This window comes from Hydra vulgaris, chromosome 11 (genome assembly GCF_038396675.1).
Source record: "Hydra vulgaris chromosome 11, alternate assembly HydraT2T_AEP".
Lineage (NCBI taxonomy): Eukaryota > Metazoa > Cnidaria > Hydrozoa > Anthoathecata > Hydridae > Hydra > Hydra vulgaris.
The window spans coordinates 27,631,157-27,649,106 of NC_088930.1; the positions used below are offsets into that span (position 1 = coordinate 27,631,157).

The following is a 17,950-nucleotide window of genomic DNA, read 5'->3' on the forward strand; positions in this document are numbered from 1 at the left end:
TTCTAGATACTTAGAGCACCAAGCTTCCTTTAAAGAGGTTCGCAATGAAAAGTTCTGTGTGCACCAAATAGAATCCTGCATGCGTGTTTTTGCTAACTATAAAGTTTTTTTAATTTACTATAATTAGTACTACCCCATACATACATAATTAACTTTATAATTAGTACTACCCCATACATAATTAACTTTCATAATAGCCTTAGAGCAATTATATCGCAAATGAGCATTCAGAATAAGCCTATTTTTTTCGCTGGTGATTTTAACTTAGATGCTATGTGTTATGAAAAGTTTGTAAATACAAAAAACTTTTTTAATTTACTACTTGAATTTAACATTATATCCACCATTTTTAAGCCAACGCGTATTGCAAAAACTATTTCGTCCTCAATTGATAATATTTTAACTAATAATTTTTTAGATACTCATTTCGAATCTGGCATTTTTATTTCAGATTTCTCTGATCATTTTCCTATCTATCACATTGCGCTCGGAGTTTCATCTAACGACGGCAATAAATAAGTATTTGTTACTAAAAGAAATCTTTGTATTAAAAGCCTAGATAAACTTAAAAAGAAGTTGTACGAAGAGCGATGGGAAGATGTCTATTCCTCTGCAGACCCCAATAGCGCGTTTGACAATTTTTTGAATACTTTTCAAAATGTTTATGACAATGTCTGCCCAAAATTACCAATGAAATAAAAAATAAACAACTTAAAAACCCATGGATGACAAATAATTTGATAAAATCATCAAAAAGAAAACAAAAGCTTTATAAAAAATTTCTAAAATCTAAAAAGGAAATCGACGAAAATGCGTACAAATCATATAAAAAGTTTTATCAAAATAACTTAAAACAAGCTAAAATAAAGTACTATTCTAACCAGCTGGATAAAAACAAGTTTGATATCAAGAAAACTTGGTCTATTATAAATGAAGTAACTGGAAGAGAAAAAAAGAAACTCTCTTACTTACCAAAACAAGTAATTATTAACAACAAAACTATAACAAGTGAAAAAATATATGTCAAGAATTTAACAATTATTTTGTTAATGTAGGCGCCTCTCTTGCATCTAATATTGTTCAGTCGACTAAAGTGTTTGATGAATACTTGGGAGATAAACCCACGACTAGCATATCTAATGAAAAAATAAATAAACACGAGTTTAACAAAGCGCTATTTGAACTAAAGCGTAACAAGTCATGTGGATATGACGACATTTCTAGTAATCTAGCTATCTATGTTATGGATAGTATAAGTAAACCATTATTTTATTTAATAGCATTTTCATTTGAGAATAGTATATTTCCTGATAAATTAAAATTAGCTAAAATTCACCCAGTTTTTAAAAATGGTGATTGTTCTTCTGTTTCCAATTACCGCCCTATATCACTGCTCCCTGTCTTTTCAAAAATATTTGAAGGGGTAATTTTTAATAGAATTTATGATTACATGACATTAAATACGCTTTTATGCAAAAATCAATTTGGGTTTCAGAGGTACTGCTCTACTGAACACGGCATTAAAGGCCTAACATATAAGTGGGTTAAAAGTTATCTTTTTAATAGAAAACAGTTTGTTGTCCTGGAGGAGTCAGAAGCTCTTGATATTGATTACGGAGACCCACAGGGATCGATCTTGGGACCTTTATTATTTTTAATATATGTTAATGATATGAATAAAGCTTCTCATAAAATATCGTCAATTATGTATGCAGACGATACAAATTTATTCTACAACAATTCTGATGTAAAAATATTGTTCGAAACAATGAACACTGAACTGAAAAGCTTTAACCGATGGTTTATAGCTAATAAGTTATCATTAAATTGTGAAAAAACAAGTTTTACTCTCTTCCATAAAATAAGACAATCAACTAATGTTCCGTTAAAATTGCCGAAACTGCCAATTAATAAAAATGAAATAAATCGAGTAAATTATACAAGGTTTTTGGGAGTAAAATTTGATGAGAAACTATCATGGAAAAAACATATTAGTCTTATTGAAGTAAAAATATCATTTGCTATAAGTGTATTATATAAATCTAGGGCCTTTCTTGATTATAAATCACGCAAAAAGCTTTACTTCAGTCTTGTTCATTGTCATCTCTCTTACGCTAATATTGTTTGGGCTAATACACACAAAACTAAATTAATAAGATTACAGAGGCTACAAAACCACGCATGTAAAGCGGTTAACTATTTAAAAAGATTAGAAAACCCTTCCTCTGTAATAAAATACATGAATGTGTTAAATATATCAAAACTAAATTCGCTTCAAATATTAATATTTATGTATAAATATAAGAATAACTTGCTGCCAAAAGTATTTTCTGATATTTTTACATTAACGTTTTCGCAAAAATATAATCTTCGGTCAAATAGCAACCATAACTATCAATTGAGCAGAGTAAAATCACAAGTGTCAAAATTCTCAATTATTAACCAAGGTCCGTTATTATGGAATCAATTAAAAAATAACAATATAAAAGATTTGAAAAGCACTTCCTATTTTAAACGACAAATGAAATTGCATCTCCTAAACTTCTGATATATATGCGAGTATGTTTATATATGTGTGTGCAAGTATGCTTGTATATGTGTTTGTGTATGTGTATGTGTACATATGAGGATGTATATATGAGTTTTTATTCTTCACCTAGTATTTTTTAGAAAAAATAATTTATTGTAAATTTACTAAAGGCATATGGGCTTTAAATGTTATTAAATGTTATTGTAAATTATGTTATTGAGTTTTATTCTTCACGTAGTATTTTTCAGAAAAAATATTTTATTGTAAATTTACTAAAGCCATGTGGGCTTTAAATATTATTGTAAAGGGGCTCTATGAAAAGATTGTGGTGACACCAGTCATCCGTATCTTCTTTGAGCCCCTGTCTGTTTTATATATATTCTTTGTGTAACGTAAAAGTTTCATTGTAATTTTATTATTTTATTTTTATATAAACAGCGAAAAAAAAAAAAAAAACAATATTACAGTAAGAGATAAAACTATAAATAAATGAAAAGTATGTTTTTTTCAAGGAAGAGGTGTTAAGATATGGTTTAGTTTTATATAATATGGAAATATTTATTGAGATTTTATTTTCTATGAATTTTATTTGTGGTTTCCATGACAAATTTTTATCTAGTATTACTCCTAAAAAATTAGGAGTAATACTAGGTTCGCTTTTAATAAATGTTTTCTTGATTAAAAGATTAGGTTATTTTAGAGGAACATCATCACCTTTACTAGGTTTGGAGAATAAAATAAATTTAGTTTTTTCTACGTTTAACGAAAGCCTATTACTTGTAAACCACTCGTTTATTTTTAATAGTTCTTCATTAAATATATTAAAGAGAACTTTTATGTTCTTGTTGGAATAAAAATTATTGGAGTCGCCTGCAAACAATATAACATTTAAAATATTTTATGCTAAGTACAAATCATTTATATACAATAAAAACAATAGTGGTCCTAAGATTGAACCTTGGGGTACACCACATGTAATGTGTTTTTCTTTTTCAATTTTTTTATAAATAATACTTAGTAACCTGTTCGCCAGGTAATCTTCAAACCAAAGTGAGTTTTTATTTCTTACTCCATAGAGTTCCATTTTTTTTTATAAGTATCTTATAGTTAACAATGCCAAAGGCTTTTGACAGATCAATAAAAAGGTAAAATAGTCATTATTGAATGCATCTGATACATGATTAATCAGTTCGATTACCGCATGGTTAGTTGAATTATCTTTTTTAAACCCAAGTTGTTTACTGTACAACAAACTGTTTAACATCAAGTAGTTATAAAGTCTGTTGTACATAATTCGTTCCAATTATTTTGAAAAGCAAGGCAAGACGGAAATAGGTCTGTAGTTGGAAATATTAGTTTCGTCACCAGATTTAAAAGTTGGAGTGATTACGGCAGCTTTAAGTTTTTTTGGCACAACACCTAGTTATAATGAAAGATCAATAATATGAAATAATGACGGTTCAATGATATCGAAAACTGACTTAACAACATTTACACTAATTTTGTCAAAGCCCTCACTTTTATTACTTTAAAGACTATTAAAAGCATTCCTTATCTCGCTTAGATTTAAATTAGATTTTTCCATGATAGTATTACACGGTTTAATATAAGATTGAAACTCTATAGTACTTAGCGGAATTTTACGCCAAGTTCGGCCCTACTTCAAGAAAAAATGAGTTTAGTTTTTCAGCAATTTTTTTTTTTTTATCATAAATCATTTCCCCGTCAATTAAAAGCTTTAAAGGGAGATTATTTTTTACACATTTATTTTTACTAATTATTTGTTTAATTATATTCCACGTTTTTTTAGTGTCGCCGTTGGTTTTTTCCAGCAACATTGCATAATAAATTTTTTTAGAGTATTTTTTTGTTTTTTCAAATAAGTTTTTATAGTTTTTGTAGTTTATTTCATTTTTATATGTTTTATGCCTTGAATATTTAACGTAAAGTTTTTGTTTTTTTCAGACGATTTTATTAGTCCCTTGGTCATCCAGGGGTTTGAAAGAGACTGGGATTTGTTAGTAACTATATTATCAAGTAATGACAATGTAGTCTCTAGACAAATGCTATTCTTGTTGACTTATTTATAGTTGGTATTAGGTTATATTGGGTTAGAGTATCTAAAAAGCATTGAACATTTTTATTTGAAGCTTAACTAAGCAAACTTAAGTTAATATCATCAGCTAAGTAAACATGTTGCCGTGTTAAACTAGTTTTGTTTAAAAAACTGCTTAAATAAGTTTTAAATTTTCTTTAACTACCAGATGGTTGTCTATAATAGAATTAATTACAATATTTTTGGTGGTTTTGTTTATAATTTCTATGCACAACTCATAATCTGTTTCATTAACATTAAGATTATTACGTAAAATAAAGTTAATTGATTTGTGGACAAAAATAATAACACCACCACCAGCGTAGTTAAAACGCGGTTGGTGAACTGATAGGTAATTGAGTCATTTTCTCATTCCGTCAACTCCGTTACTTAAATTTTGTACTACAGCTATAAAAACGCAATTCTTGTACAAGTAACATAAAAAAACAGCACCGTGGGTAGTAATACTTATCGTTAATATAAACTAGCATTTTATCGGATATTTCCAACTAAAATTTAAAATTTTGTGCGCACAATTGTTAATCAATTATTAATGTCCACAGTTGTTAATCAATTGTTAATGTCCACAATTGTTAATCAATTGTTAATGTCCACTACGTAGATGTCCTGCATCTAGGACTATATTGTTATACTCAATAATTTTTTTTCTTTTGTATTAAGGCTAATCGGGGACATAATTTGGTGCTTTAGACATGCTAATATATGGTATTTTAATACATGTATTAATTTACACCTTATCCTGTTGTAGTTCTTGTCAAAAACTTGCTGTCCCCACATTTATTGTCCACTCCGTTATTACATTCTAAAATAGTCACAGGTTTGTAGTTTTTACTTATTTACTAATTAAAATAATGGAAAAAAGTCCAGTTCTATGGAATTTATTAACATTTAAAGTTATATCGTGCTGCAAGCATTATTTATATAAAAGTGAGAGCCTAATTACCTTATTTTAAAAATGATATTCTTATTCGAAGTCTACTCCGTTACGCTTTTTTATTTCGTAAAATTACAAATTTTTATATGGCGTGTTATAGTACTCTTTAAATCTTTTGGACAATATAGCAATAAAAGATTTTAAAGATGTTTTCCAATGAGTAATAATGAGATATTATTGATTATGTATAATTATGTTCAATATACTGTCAACTCCGTGATTTCCTCTTAATAACGGAGTTGACAACAACATAACGGAGCTGACATCACGAAGATAAAAAATATTTCACAGCTTTAAACTAAGCTATTTTCTGCATTAAATAAACACGTCAACTATTAGGGACTTACTGCAGCAATAAAATATGATTACCTTGCAGCATTAAATATGATTACCATATGTACGCTGCTTTTATTTACTTTCAAGTTATTGTAAGAGTAATTTGTTAGTATTTTAGTATTAGGATTTCATTTGTTGTTTGGTTTTTATTTACATTTGACTCTAATACGTTTGGCTTTTAAAATAAATGTAAATCTTGAAATATATTTAATAATAATAAATAGATAATAAATAAACTTTTGGTGTATTAACAACTACAGTTATTATACTATTTTTCCAAAAGAAATACAACTAGGCATATAATATAAAAACTTCAAAGAAATCTCGTGCTGAAATTCAGAAAACGTTTCGGGACAGACAATTAGAAAAAAATGCAGACATATTTCGTGAAAAAGAACGCAAACGTTGGCATATGCGGCGTGAGCAGAAGAAGGTTAAAGTGATATCAGAATTATCAGAAAGAAAAAAACGAATTGTTCGTCGTTGCTGGCGCGTCCAGAAAGCAAAATTTAGAGCTGAAAAAAGAAAGATTGAAACATCGTTATCAGAGTCACCGAAACGCGAGTTGAGTAGAAATAACGAACGCAAACAAATAGGTAGAGCAAAGGTTGCTTACCGAAAAACAAAGGCTTATAGAAAAATACAAACATTAACGGACGAGTTGGAACGGCTAATTGTTCAGCTAAAAAATTCAAAAACGTTGGTTAAGGCTTAAAAGCTTCCTGCCTGATTTACAAGCAAATTCACCTACAACCGCTGATAGTTCATCTACTTCTTCTGTAGAAAACGGTTTTCTTACAAATGAAACAAGCAGGATGTCAAATTTATTAGCAGGTAATAAAACCCCAAACTCTTCTTTTTCATCAAAAAGTACAACTCCAAACAGCGAATGCCATCGTGGTAATGCATCACGAGAACATACAATTACTTTGTGATAAACTTATTAGCCTGCGTGTTTTGAAAGAAAAAAATATTGAAGAAGTAGTGAAACAAGTTTGTTGTAGTACTAATAGAAGAGAATGCATGTTCAGAGAATGTAACATTTGTTTTAAGTCTCGTGTTCAATTTTAAGCAAAAGGATTGCTAAAAGATGAAATATTATAGTTTAGTTCCAGTGGGAAAAAGAAAAATAGGAATACGAAAAGATGGGAGAAAAGAAAACAACAAATATTATGAGGAAAAGTGTGAAGCGTGGAACATTTAAAGATCTTAAATTAAAATTCTGTGAATCAATTCGAAACGAGCTATGCAAGCATGTTTTTATAATAAGATACCAGTTCAGAATGTATAAACAATTAAAAGAAACAGTAAATGTGAACGAAGCTGTTATACATATAGATTTTTCTGAGAACTATGTGTGTAAGAATTATGCTGCAATTCAATCTTCACATTTTGGAGCAAGTAACAAACAAGCTACATTGCATATAGGAGTAATTTATAAAATGGATGGACATCAGTCATTTACAACTATATCCGACTCTTTGAGGCACGATACTCCTTCTATATGGGCACATCTGGAACCCGTGCTTATTGAACTCAAGATAGATAACCCACAAATTACAGATCTTCATTTTTTTTCTGATGGACCAACCACACAATATAGGAATAAGCAAAACTTCTTCTCTATCTTTACATTGATATACGAATTAAAATTTAATTTAGCCAGTTGGAATTTTTTTGAAAGTGGGCATGGCAAGGGAGCACCAGATGCGATAGAAGGATCTGTTAAACGTCAGGCAGATCAATTGCTTAATATGGGTTGTGACCTTCCAAATGCAAAAAGTTTATATAATTTTCTTATCAATGGACATTCATTAATAAAGTTTTACTATATTGAGGGATCCAAAATTACTTCTTTTGACTCAAAATGTTCCAAAACATTGAAGGCTATTACAGGCACTATGAAATTGCATCAGCTGCACACAGACAGAAAATTCAATGTTTTGTATCAAGATTTAAGTTGCTTCTGTAAGAGGGCTACAGTTTGCACATGCTACAATTTAAAGCAATATATGTTTTTCAAAAACACTAGCACGGTAAAAAGATATTTGTGTATTTTAGTATTTTGCTAATTTATTTGCTTCTATAGTCATTCAATTTATTTTAAGTACTTCCGTAAATTTCTTTTTAATATTGCAGAATTTTAATAGTGATGAAAGTATTACTTCGGCCAATGCAATGGATGTCAATGATTACCAATTTCAACATTTAAGCAACAATATCATTGATCTGGTTAATTTCGATGAAAATTTGAATATCTTGTTGATTGAAGCAAATGATGTTGTGAGCGACCACGACTTTCTTCACATTAATGATGTATGGTAATGATCCAGTAACGGAGCGGACAGTATTTGTACAATTTAAATCCGAGAAAGATTTTTGTCGAGTTAATTTCTTTTTTTGAAGACGCTTTACCTTTTTTAAAAAGACAATGTACTGAATTTATTTGTATACTAAGATTTTCCCTTTAATTTAAAATGTAGCTTACACTGTTTTGCTTTTAAATAATAAATAATTAGCGGATGTTAGTAACGGAGCAGACATTGTCACATAAATTTATTTTTTTATGTCATTAAATTTGGCTAATATACTTAATATGTAGGCTGTAGTTATAGTACCCAGTATATTTCATTACAAAAATAGAACTTGTTACAATAATTATAATAATTCACAGATGTAGTTACATTTATGTTACGGTAACGGAGTGGAAAAAATTATTGGGCCTCATTACTTGATGATATTCAAAAACATTTAAAAAGCAGATTCGTGCAAAACCAAATCTATTTTGTACATCCCTAATGATGAAATTTAACATACTTGTTAAAATTTTGTAGATAGTGCAAACTTTATTTTCATGCAACATTAGTTGCGACAAAACCGTCTTATGAGAAATTGACTCAATTACTGAATTCAAAATTTGAATTTTTTCCGTTGGTTTTAAGCCAAGTTTCCGTGATACAAATTATTTTAAATTCGTGGTTTTGTTGATGCAATAAGAGTTTAAGGTTTTCAAAATTTTTGTTAATAATTCGAATGTTTACATTTAATATAGAAAAATTATTTTTGTTCTGACAGAGATATTGAGTAGAATCAGAAATTGAAAAATACTCGCTTTCTAAATTTTTTCCATTGAAGTAGTTATCCTCACTAGCATTCTCATCATTAAAATTAAATGAAAATTTGACCTCCATTTTTTAAGTAAAATTTAAAATAATTAATTAAAAAAAGTATTATATAGAAAGTAAAACAAAATTGTAGTATATATAAATATGTTACGAAAATAATATTTAACTTTAGTTCGCAGCCCAATTCCAAATGATCAACTTATCGTAAGAGATGAATGCATATTTTCCGGCCACTCGTTCAACTTTCATCTGATCCTGTAGAGCTTTCCTAATTGTGACAGTTTCGGCACAAAAATCTTCATTAATCTAAATATTTTTGCCTTTTAATTGAGATGTTTTTTTTAAGAATTTCAACTTTATCTTTATAATCTAACAGTTTTAATACAATTATTCTTGGTTTGTTTAAATTTCTCTGATCAGTTCTATGAGCTCTTTCAATCTTAATATTTTTTAACCCCAAATGCCCTTCAAAAACTTTACTGACTTTTAATTCGCTGTCAACCCACGTTTCACCTTCGTTTTCTTTTAATCCGTCAACCCTTAAATTGTTTCTGCGAAATCTATCCTCCATCTTTCTTTATTTACTTTTTACTTTAAGATAGTCGGAATTATAATTTTGCTTTTCAATGTGAGATGTATTTTTTTTCTTGAGAAGTAATAGCTGTCTTTTTTCTTCAAAAAGGTGTTTGTGAAAATTTAAGCTTCTTTTGATTTCTTCTACGTCTTTTTCTATTATCTTTATTTGTTTTGCATGATGATTAACCTTTAGATCTACTTTATCTAATCTATCGTATATAGTTTTCGTGTATGCGCTTAATAAGTTTTACACGTTTTTTTCATGATGCTTTATCATTTCTTCTATTTCGCTCTTAAATTCTTTAAACATTTTTTGTTTCGTTTTTTTCACCTGATAATGATAATAATAGCCATAATTAACCAATATGTCATAATTAATAATTAATAATAGTAATAGCCATAATTAACCAATATGTCTTTATTTAAAAAAATATATATTTATGTATATTTTCAAATAGAGAAGTTATGTATTATATGTAATATATATATATATATATACACATATATATATATATATATATATATATATATATATATATATATATATATACATGAAAAAGAGCGTGATCGTTCGAGGAACGATCACGCTCTTTACTTAAGTTGTTCTATTGATTTTTTAGCAAATGTGCTTTATTTTTTGAAGAATACAAGAAGGCAACATCTCTCTTATGTAACACACCTTTCATAATTACAGCTGGAATTCAAAAAATGTATATACTTCTATCACTAGTTATAGATTCAAAATTCCTGCACAAGCTTGTTTACATTCTAAATATGGATTTGAGTTACAGCTAATAATAATTACAGCTAAGATTCACACAAAAAAATACTTCTATCACTAGTAATAGATTCAAAATTCCTGCACAAATGTTGACATTTTAAATATGGATTTGATGTTTACTTATAAACTTTCTTGATAAAAATATTTAAACAAAACAAAAGTATAAAAGTTTATAAAAGCTTTTAATATAAAAAGTCACTAAATTAACAATGAAACAAAAGCTTTTAATATAAAAAGTCACTAAATTTAAATGAAACAAAAGCTTTTAATATAAAAAGTCACTAAATTTACAATGAAACAAAAGCTTTTAATATAAAAAGTCACTAAATTTACAATGAAACAAAAGCTTTTAATATAAAAAGTCACTAAATTAACAATGTAACAAAAGCTTTTAATATAAAAAGCCACTAAATTTACAATAAAACAAAAGCTTTTAATATAAAAAGTCACTAAATTTACTATGAAACAAAAGCTTTTAGTATAAAAAGTCACTAATTTACAATGAAACGAAAGCTTTTCTCAATGAAATTATAGAGGTACTCTGTGGATTATATGTATTGAGCCTAAGTAAAAAACTAAGGTGAAAACTTATTCCATCTGGTGTTATTTTGTCAACTACCAAATATTCTTCTTAAAAAAAAAACTTTTAATATAAAATTGCGATTTACCCAAAACTACTAAAAAAATATTTATAATTAGGACGCTCACAAAACAAGTAATTCCTGCAGCTTTTCTATACAAAAATGACTTGAAACTAGTGATCGACCGAAACCGAAATTTGAGCCGAAACCGAAAGTACCGAAATTTCGGTTCAGTGAAGCCGTAGCCGAAACCGAAACCGAAATTTCGGCCGAAATTTGAAAATGAATATTTAAAATCCCTGAACCTTTTATGATCACCGAATTAAAGCAAAAAAAAACTATTTTACATATATCTAGCCAATCACCATGTAACATAGTTTGATAAAAACTCTAATATGTCAAGACATTTCAATAATTAAAGGTAATAATTGAAGTATTTTTTCTGCGAAATACATATTTTTTCATTTTTTCTGGCAAAAGTTTCTTTCATTTGAAAGAATTTCTCCAGCAGTTAAAAACAACCTTTTAACTTCGGGAGATGTTGGTGGAGGTCTAAGGAATCTCTTTGCTACTTTTGCCAAACCAAACTTTGCTTTTAATGTTGTTTTCTAATATAAATCTATGAAACTTTTTTTTTATTGTTATTTAGGTGCTCCAAGAAGACCTATAGGTCTTGTCACAGAGCACCGCGGAAGTGCATTTAACCAGGAAGTTTACGCCTCCTTCATTACCGTGACGCAAAAATATATGCGAGGCTCGTTTTGAGCCTGGCTCTCCTGCTTAAAAGGCAAGCGCTCTAACCACTGCGCCACGGTCGCACAAGAAACTTCAGACCTTCTATGAAGTTTGAATCAATTTTTGAGATTTATAGGACTGCCGGTAGTTGTATTGCTTTTTCAGTTAAGAGATTTTTTAGAGTAAACCACTTCTTAAATGTGATGAAAGTCCGCTAAGTGATTGAAGTTTTGGATTGTGCGATCCACGAGATATTTTCAAATCGCAAGTTCCGTATTTGAAATCACTAACGGTCACGATAAAATGATTCCATAAACCAGTTTTTTATCGATTATTTTCCATTGTATAATTTAGCACTGAGAAATTTTTGATGAAACTATTGGTTTGGGTTGCTTTACTTAAATGTTAATTCATTTTAAGAATGATTTGAGAATAGTAACTTAAAACTATTATGTAACGTGATTTCAATTAAAATTTTTACAATTGTTATAATTAAAAATTGATTTACTAACAAACGATTACAATTAGGAAACTGTCATGATCCCACTCTATATTAAAGCTTAAAAAAATCTCTTAAAAGTTTCGGCTCATTTCGGTTGCGGTTTGAACCGAAATTTCGGCCAAAGCCGAAAGTTTCCGTTCACTACTTGAAACTTATTTGTGTTGCTCAACTCTTAAAAACATTATATTATCAAAATGCAGTTATGATACCGTATAATGACCATCAATTCTTATTGTATTTTCTTGACTTAGTTAATAGTAAGGTGCGCAATCCACACAAAAAAAGAGTACATTGTTTTAGTCAAAGATTTGGATAAAACGTCAAGTTTAATCTTGAGTAATACTAAGCCAAGCTATTTTCTTATAATGTATTTTAATGTAATTTTTTCTAATATATACGAGTTCTAGATTTAAAGAAATTGAAAGAATTTTCCTAATTTGAAACAAACTTTGCATTTTTTTTTAAATAGAATTAATATATAGATCATTTTAGCCATAATTTTTTACCAAAAAGAATGGTAATTCTATAAGAAAAAGTCAATTGATGAACAAATTAAAAGTTTAGCTTTTATCCTAATTCTCATTAATTTTAATTGAAGCTTGAAAACAGGTTTAAAAAAATTCAGACCTATAATATTTAGACCTATATATATATATTATATTATATTTATAATATTTAGCCTTAAGAAAAATAAAATGAAGTAAAATTTTTTTTATTATTTTGAATTTGGCAGCAAGATATAACAATGCATGCATTGGTTGTTTTTTTAATCTGTTATTTTGAATTTGGCAGCAAGATATAACAATGCATGCATTGGTTGTTTTTTTAATCTGTTATTTTGAATTTGGCAGCAAGATATAACAATGCATGCATTGGTTTTGAAAGAATAGATTCAACTAAATTATATATAACTAAAACCAATTTATAAAAATGTTGTAAAACTTTTGTCAGGTCTAAACTTTTGTTAAGTAACTTATTTATGTAATTATTTGTCAAATAAATTTAATAAATAATTTTATTAAAAACTGCAAAAAAAAAAAAAAAAAAACATAAAATGTTTAAATTTTCAAGACAAATTTTCGTTTAAAATATTGTGTTTTACAATCGTTTTTACTTAAATTTATTTAAGTCACGCGCTTATTGGGCAAAAACATGGCCGCCGTTTTCATTACGTCGCCTCTCTGAGTATATAGGATCTCTAACAAAAAGTACTAAAACTAATTCGGATTGAACAGCCTATGAGTGGTAAATTAAAGTTTCCAGAGACCATACATGCAGAATTGCAAGTTAAGGCAATTTTAAAAATTAACTTGCACAAAGCTTTTGCTTTTTAAAACACTGCCAGCTGCACACGGTTGGTGGTAATTGCATAAAATTTATGTCCTTAGGTCATTTGACACATAAATTTAGCATTTTTTGGTCCTTCTGATGTTTTTAGTCCTTCTAAAATTTTTTAGTTCTTCTATTTTATTTAAACTATTTGCATTTATGTTTTGTTTGAGTAGAATCGTGTCTTTTATTTATATATTTATTAAGATTAACTATGGATTTGTTTTTTTTGTAGTTGGTACTTTCAATTTTTTTTTATCTATTTCATTTTGATATGCTATTTATCTTTAAGTTTTCCTCTGTTATGAAACTATTTATATATTCTTGAATTCGTTAAAGTTTTATAGTTCTTTTGCTATTATTATGGAGATCATTTAGGCATTCTCGACTTTTTTGTTTAATGATAGGTGCCTAATATTGTTTTCCTCTTTTCAAGTACCTTTTACGGTGTCTGATTTCTGTTTAACATTATTTAATTTTGATTTGCAACAACATTTAGTTCCAACCGATAAATACTTCCGCAATGTAATTAATAACCCACATGGTTTCAAGAAAAAAAGGATAAACAAAGCTAATTGTATATAAACCAAACAAAATAAAAGAGATATAACAAAAAGTATCCATAACTTTCTAAACAAGTCTTCTGATTTCTCTGTAAATAATTTTGACGGCAAATCTCGTATTTTTGTCTTCTTTTAAATACACTTTTCTGTTATTAATTTATAAGCTGAATTATCTAATAAATTATTTAAACATATTCAGCTGTGTTTCACTACCACTGATCTCAAAATATAACAATATTTTATGATCAGTTTTCTGCCGTGCTATAAAAAGACAAAATTCAAATATATATATATATTTGAATTTTCAAATATATATATATATATATATATTTGAATATGTGAAAATTCAAATATATATATATATATATATATATATATATATATATATATATATATATATATATATATATATATATATATGTATAGCAAATATTTTTTTATGGATAGTCTGTCGAGTCGTTAGCCAAAAAAAAAAAAATTTTCCTACCGAAAGTCCGTTTCATTGGTTAAGAATGTCACGGTGTCAAAACAAATTGAGTTTTTATATAATATATAAAAACAGCTAGACAACTATAAAAACTCGCATAATAATATTACCTGGTGAAAATGGCTTTCGTGTTTACTTGCTTAGATTCTTTTTTGTCATTTTTTGTCTTAAAAGAAAACATAAAGAAATACGAAGATAGTAATTTTACTAAGTTGTGGATTTGAGATACCAGAACTATCGAGAGTGCTAGAAAATTTATACCCAAGAAAGCTGCTGATATTAGGTACGTGGAAATTGCGATTTACGGAACCGATTTTTATGCTAAAATTTTGGTTCTCGTTTTTTTGACTCTTTTTTAGGTAGCGTGAGGCAGATGTAATTTTGTGGAGTTTCTTTTTAGAAACATGTATAGACATAGATACTTTTTAGAAAGAAGAAAGGTTAATCTTGATTTTTATATGACATTTATGTATGATTACTTAACATTTTTATGGATTGTTTTGCTCCTGAAAATTTGGTTGATGTTCTCACATGAATTTGTAGTCGAAGAAATGTTGATCCCCTTTTTTTTATTATTCAGATAATTTTCTACATGTATTTTCTATGCACATGCATATTTTCTATGCACATGCCAAATTATAAATGACCGCAGATAGTTTAATTAGTGTAGAACTTTTGGTACCTGATTTTTTTTTTCTGTTGCTTTTTTGTTAAGCGAAATACGGGGGCGGATAGGGGGTCCATTCTACGAAAACATAATAATTCCAATATTTATTATTTTAATTTTTATTATTAGATTAAAATAAAAAATGAATTCAATCGACAGAAGTCTACTTGGTTCTCTAACAGATAGCAAGTTTATTATTTTTTTATAACAATATCTATAATAACTATTTTAAATCAAAAAATTTTCATAAATGTAACCTTAATTAGTTTTTATATGTTACATATAAAAGAAAATTAATGCTTCAGATTAAAACTTTTGCTTTTGAGTGGATTGTTAACTGATAATATCTGTTGACAATTTTATCAGGACACTACATATAAATGAACAAATCAGATCATTGATTTGTTCCAAAAGACTTGTTAGTATTTTTCAAGTATATTATTTTATCATTTTTGGATTGTATACTTCTTTATCTATTATTGTATTATTGTTTAAATCACAACACAAGCATGCCTAATATTTACTTGTTATTTAAATCCGGCTAGACATTATAAAGAGTTTTTAAGATTTCGTAAGTATAAATCTCATACTTCATATATAACCACAACCAATATAACATAATTAATAAACAAAGTGTAAAACCATTCCTAATGTTAACCACGATAACCAATGATAACCACGTGTATAACCATTCCTTATGTTAACCACGATAACCAATGATAACCACGTGTATAACCATTCCTTATGTTAACCACGATAACCAATGATAACCACGTGTATAACCATTCCTTATGTTAGCTTGATGTTTATTAATAAATTTTCTTTATATTATTAGTTTTCATTTTGTTAATAAAGTTGTTGCATCTTCGACAGAACTGATTTGACGATAGTTATTTTTGTAACTTACTGTTGACAATTTCATAGTGTTTTGTGTAATAGTACAATGTTTTTCTTATTTTTAGCTCGATCTACCCAGCCTACCACTGGTAAGTTTTTATAGGATAACTTTTAGCAACGATTATAGAACATCAAATATAAGCATGTATATTTTGGTTTAATTTATATTATGTTTAACCTTCGCTCCTTTCATCAGTTGCTATGTTTATTTTAAAAGCTATTACTTTTTAATCTGTAAATAGATTTAATACCAATTTCAACGTCATCAGTTGCAAAATTTATTTTTTATTACTTTTTTTTACCTTTAGCTACATCTTCATCTGCAACGAGTGATAAGTTTAACAATTATTACTTTTTAATGTTTGCATTTCTCGACAATTGCAAATTTATTTGTTTATTAAAACTTATTAGCTCTAGTTCCATCCTCGCATTGAGTGGTAAGCTTAAAAATATTTTTATTGCATCCTTCAAAAAACCTGTTCATATATGTATGTACTTTGAATCAATTGCAATATTTATTTTTTATTATACTTTTTTTAATCTTAGTTCCATCTACATCTGCTATAATTGGTATGTTTACAAACTTTTACTTTTCAATATGTTTATGCATTTCTTGGCAATATTTATTTTTATTCCAACTTTATTAACCTTTAGTTACATCTTCAGCTGCTACAAGTGCTAAGTTTATAAACTATTCTTTTCTAATGTGTTTGCGTAATATATTTGTAAAAATATTATTTCCAATTTGTGTATGCCTTTTTTATCGATTGATAATAAAATGTTATTTTATTAAAAAACTTGTTTTGTTCATAATATTTTTATTTATATACACTAATTAACACATTTGTATTATGTTATCCTTCAAAGTACAGTAGAAGTAAAATCCAGAGCAGTATTTAAGTTTTTACTTTAATTAACATTTTTAAAGCTATTATTGACCTATTAATTACTAGGCGCCACCATTCCTAATGTTTTCTTTTAAATATACACTGCGTTCTTGTAATAATTTTTCATGTGCATCTTAATGACGTTTTTTATTTTGTTAATTTTTATTGACAAAGTTAAAATAAAAATTTTACTGATAAAAAAAGCAAGAATTACAGCGTTATTAATGATTAAACTGGCCATTCACGTGATTCAAAATGGACTATAAGGTTTGAAAAATGATACAATTGCATTTGGAAATAAAAAAAAGATGTAATTTTAAAACTCATTTTAAATTGAGAAGAAACGTTCTTTAAAACGCAACATCAATGTTTAAAAAAACAGTTCAGTCGCACTTCGAAATATTAAATCGCGTGTCGGCTACTTTTATTAAGTTTGGTGAAATTATATAACACACTATAGTCTACTAGTCTACTCATTCTTAAACTATTTTAAATACTTTTTAAAGTTTTCTTTAGAATAGCAAGGAACAAAATCTTCATGGATCAAAATATGGTTTTATCAATTAACACACTTTTACAAGTAACAAACTGTCTGGTCGTTCTACCGGGCTACTGCGAGGCTTTTTTTTTTTAAATTTAGTCGCCCTTGGCGGAAACGAGTTGTCCAGTGCCACCGGACAAACATGAGGGTACACCCCTGAAAATGTAACATGAGTTTTAAAAAAATGTTTGTACTTTAGGATGTATAAATGTTTATGCAGCTCCGGTCACAAATCCGACCCCGGCCCCGGCTATATTTTATCAAACCCGGCCCCAGTAGAATATCTACCCCGGTCGCTTACTAGCCTCAATTTGTTGCTCGCTGCGGACGTCCAAAAGGTGCAACACGCACAACTATAGGTCT

The 17,950-nt window shown here is 27.9% G+C and overlaps 1 long non-coding RNA gene across 1 annotated transcript; it reads left to right on the plus strand.

Annotated features, from left to right (window-relative positions):
• Nucleotides 1–16,102: 16,102 nt before the first annotated feature.
• On the plus strand, nucleotides 16,103–16,914 carry LOC136087227 (uncharacterized). The gene is made up of 4 exons (XR_010641646.1): nucleotides 16,103–16,248; nucleotides 16,468–16,596; nucleotides 16,706–16,729; nucleotides 16,814–16,914. It is a non-coding gene; the product is annotated as an uncharacterized LOC136087227 (long non-coding RNA).
• The last annotated feature ends 1,036 nt before the right edge of the window (nucleotides 16,915–17,950 follow it).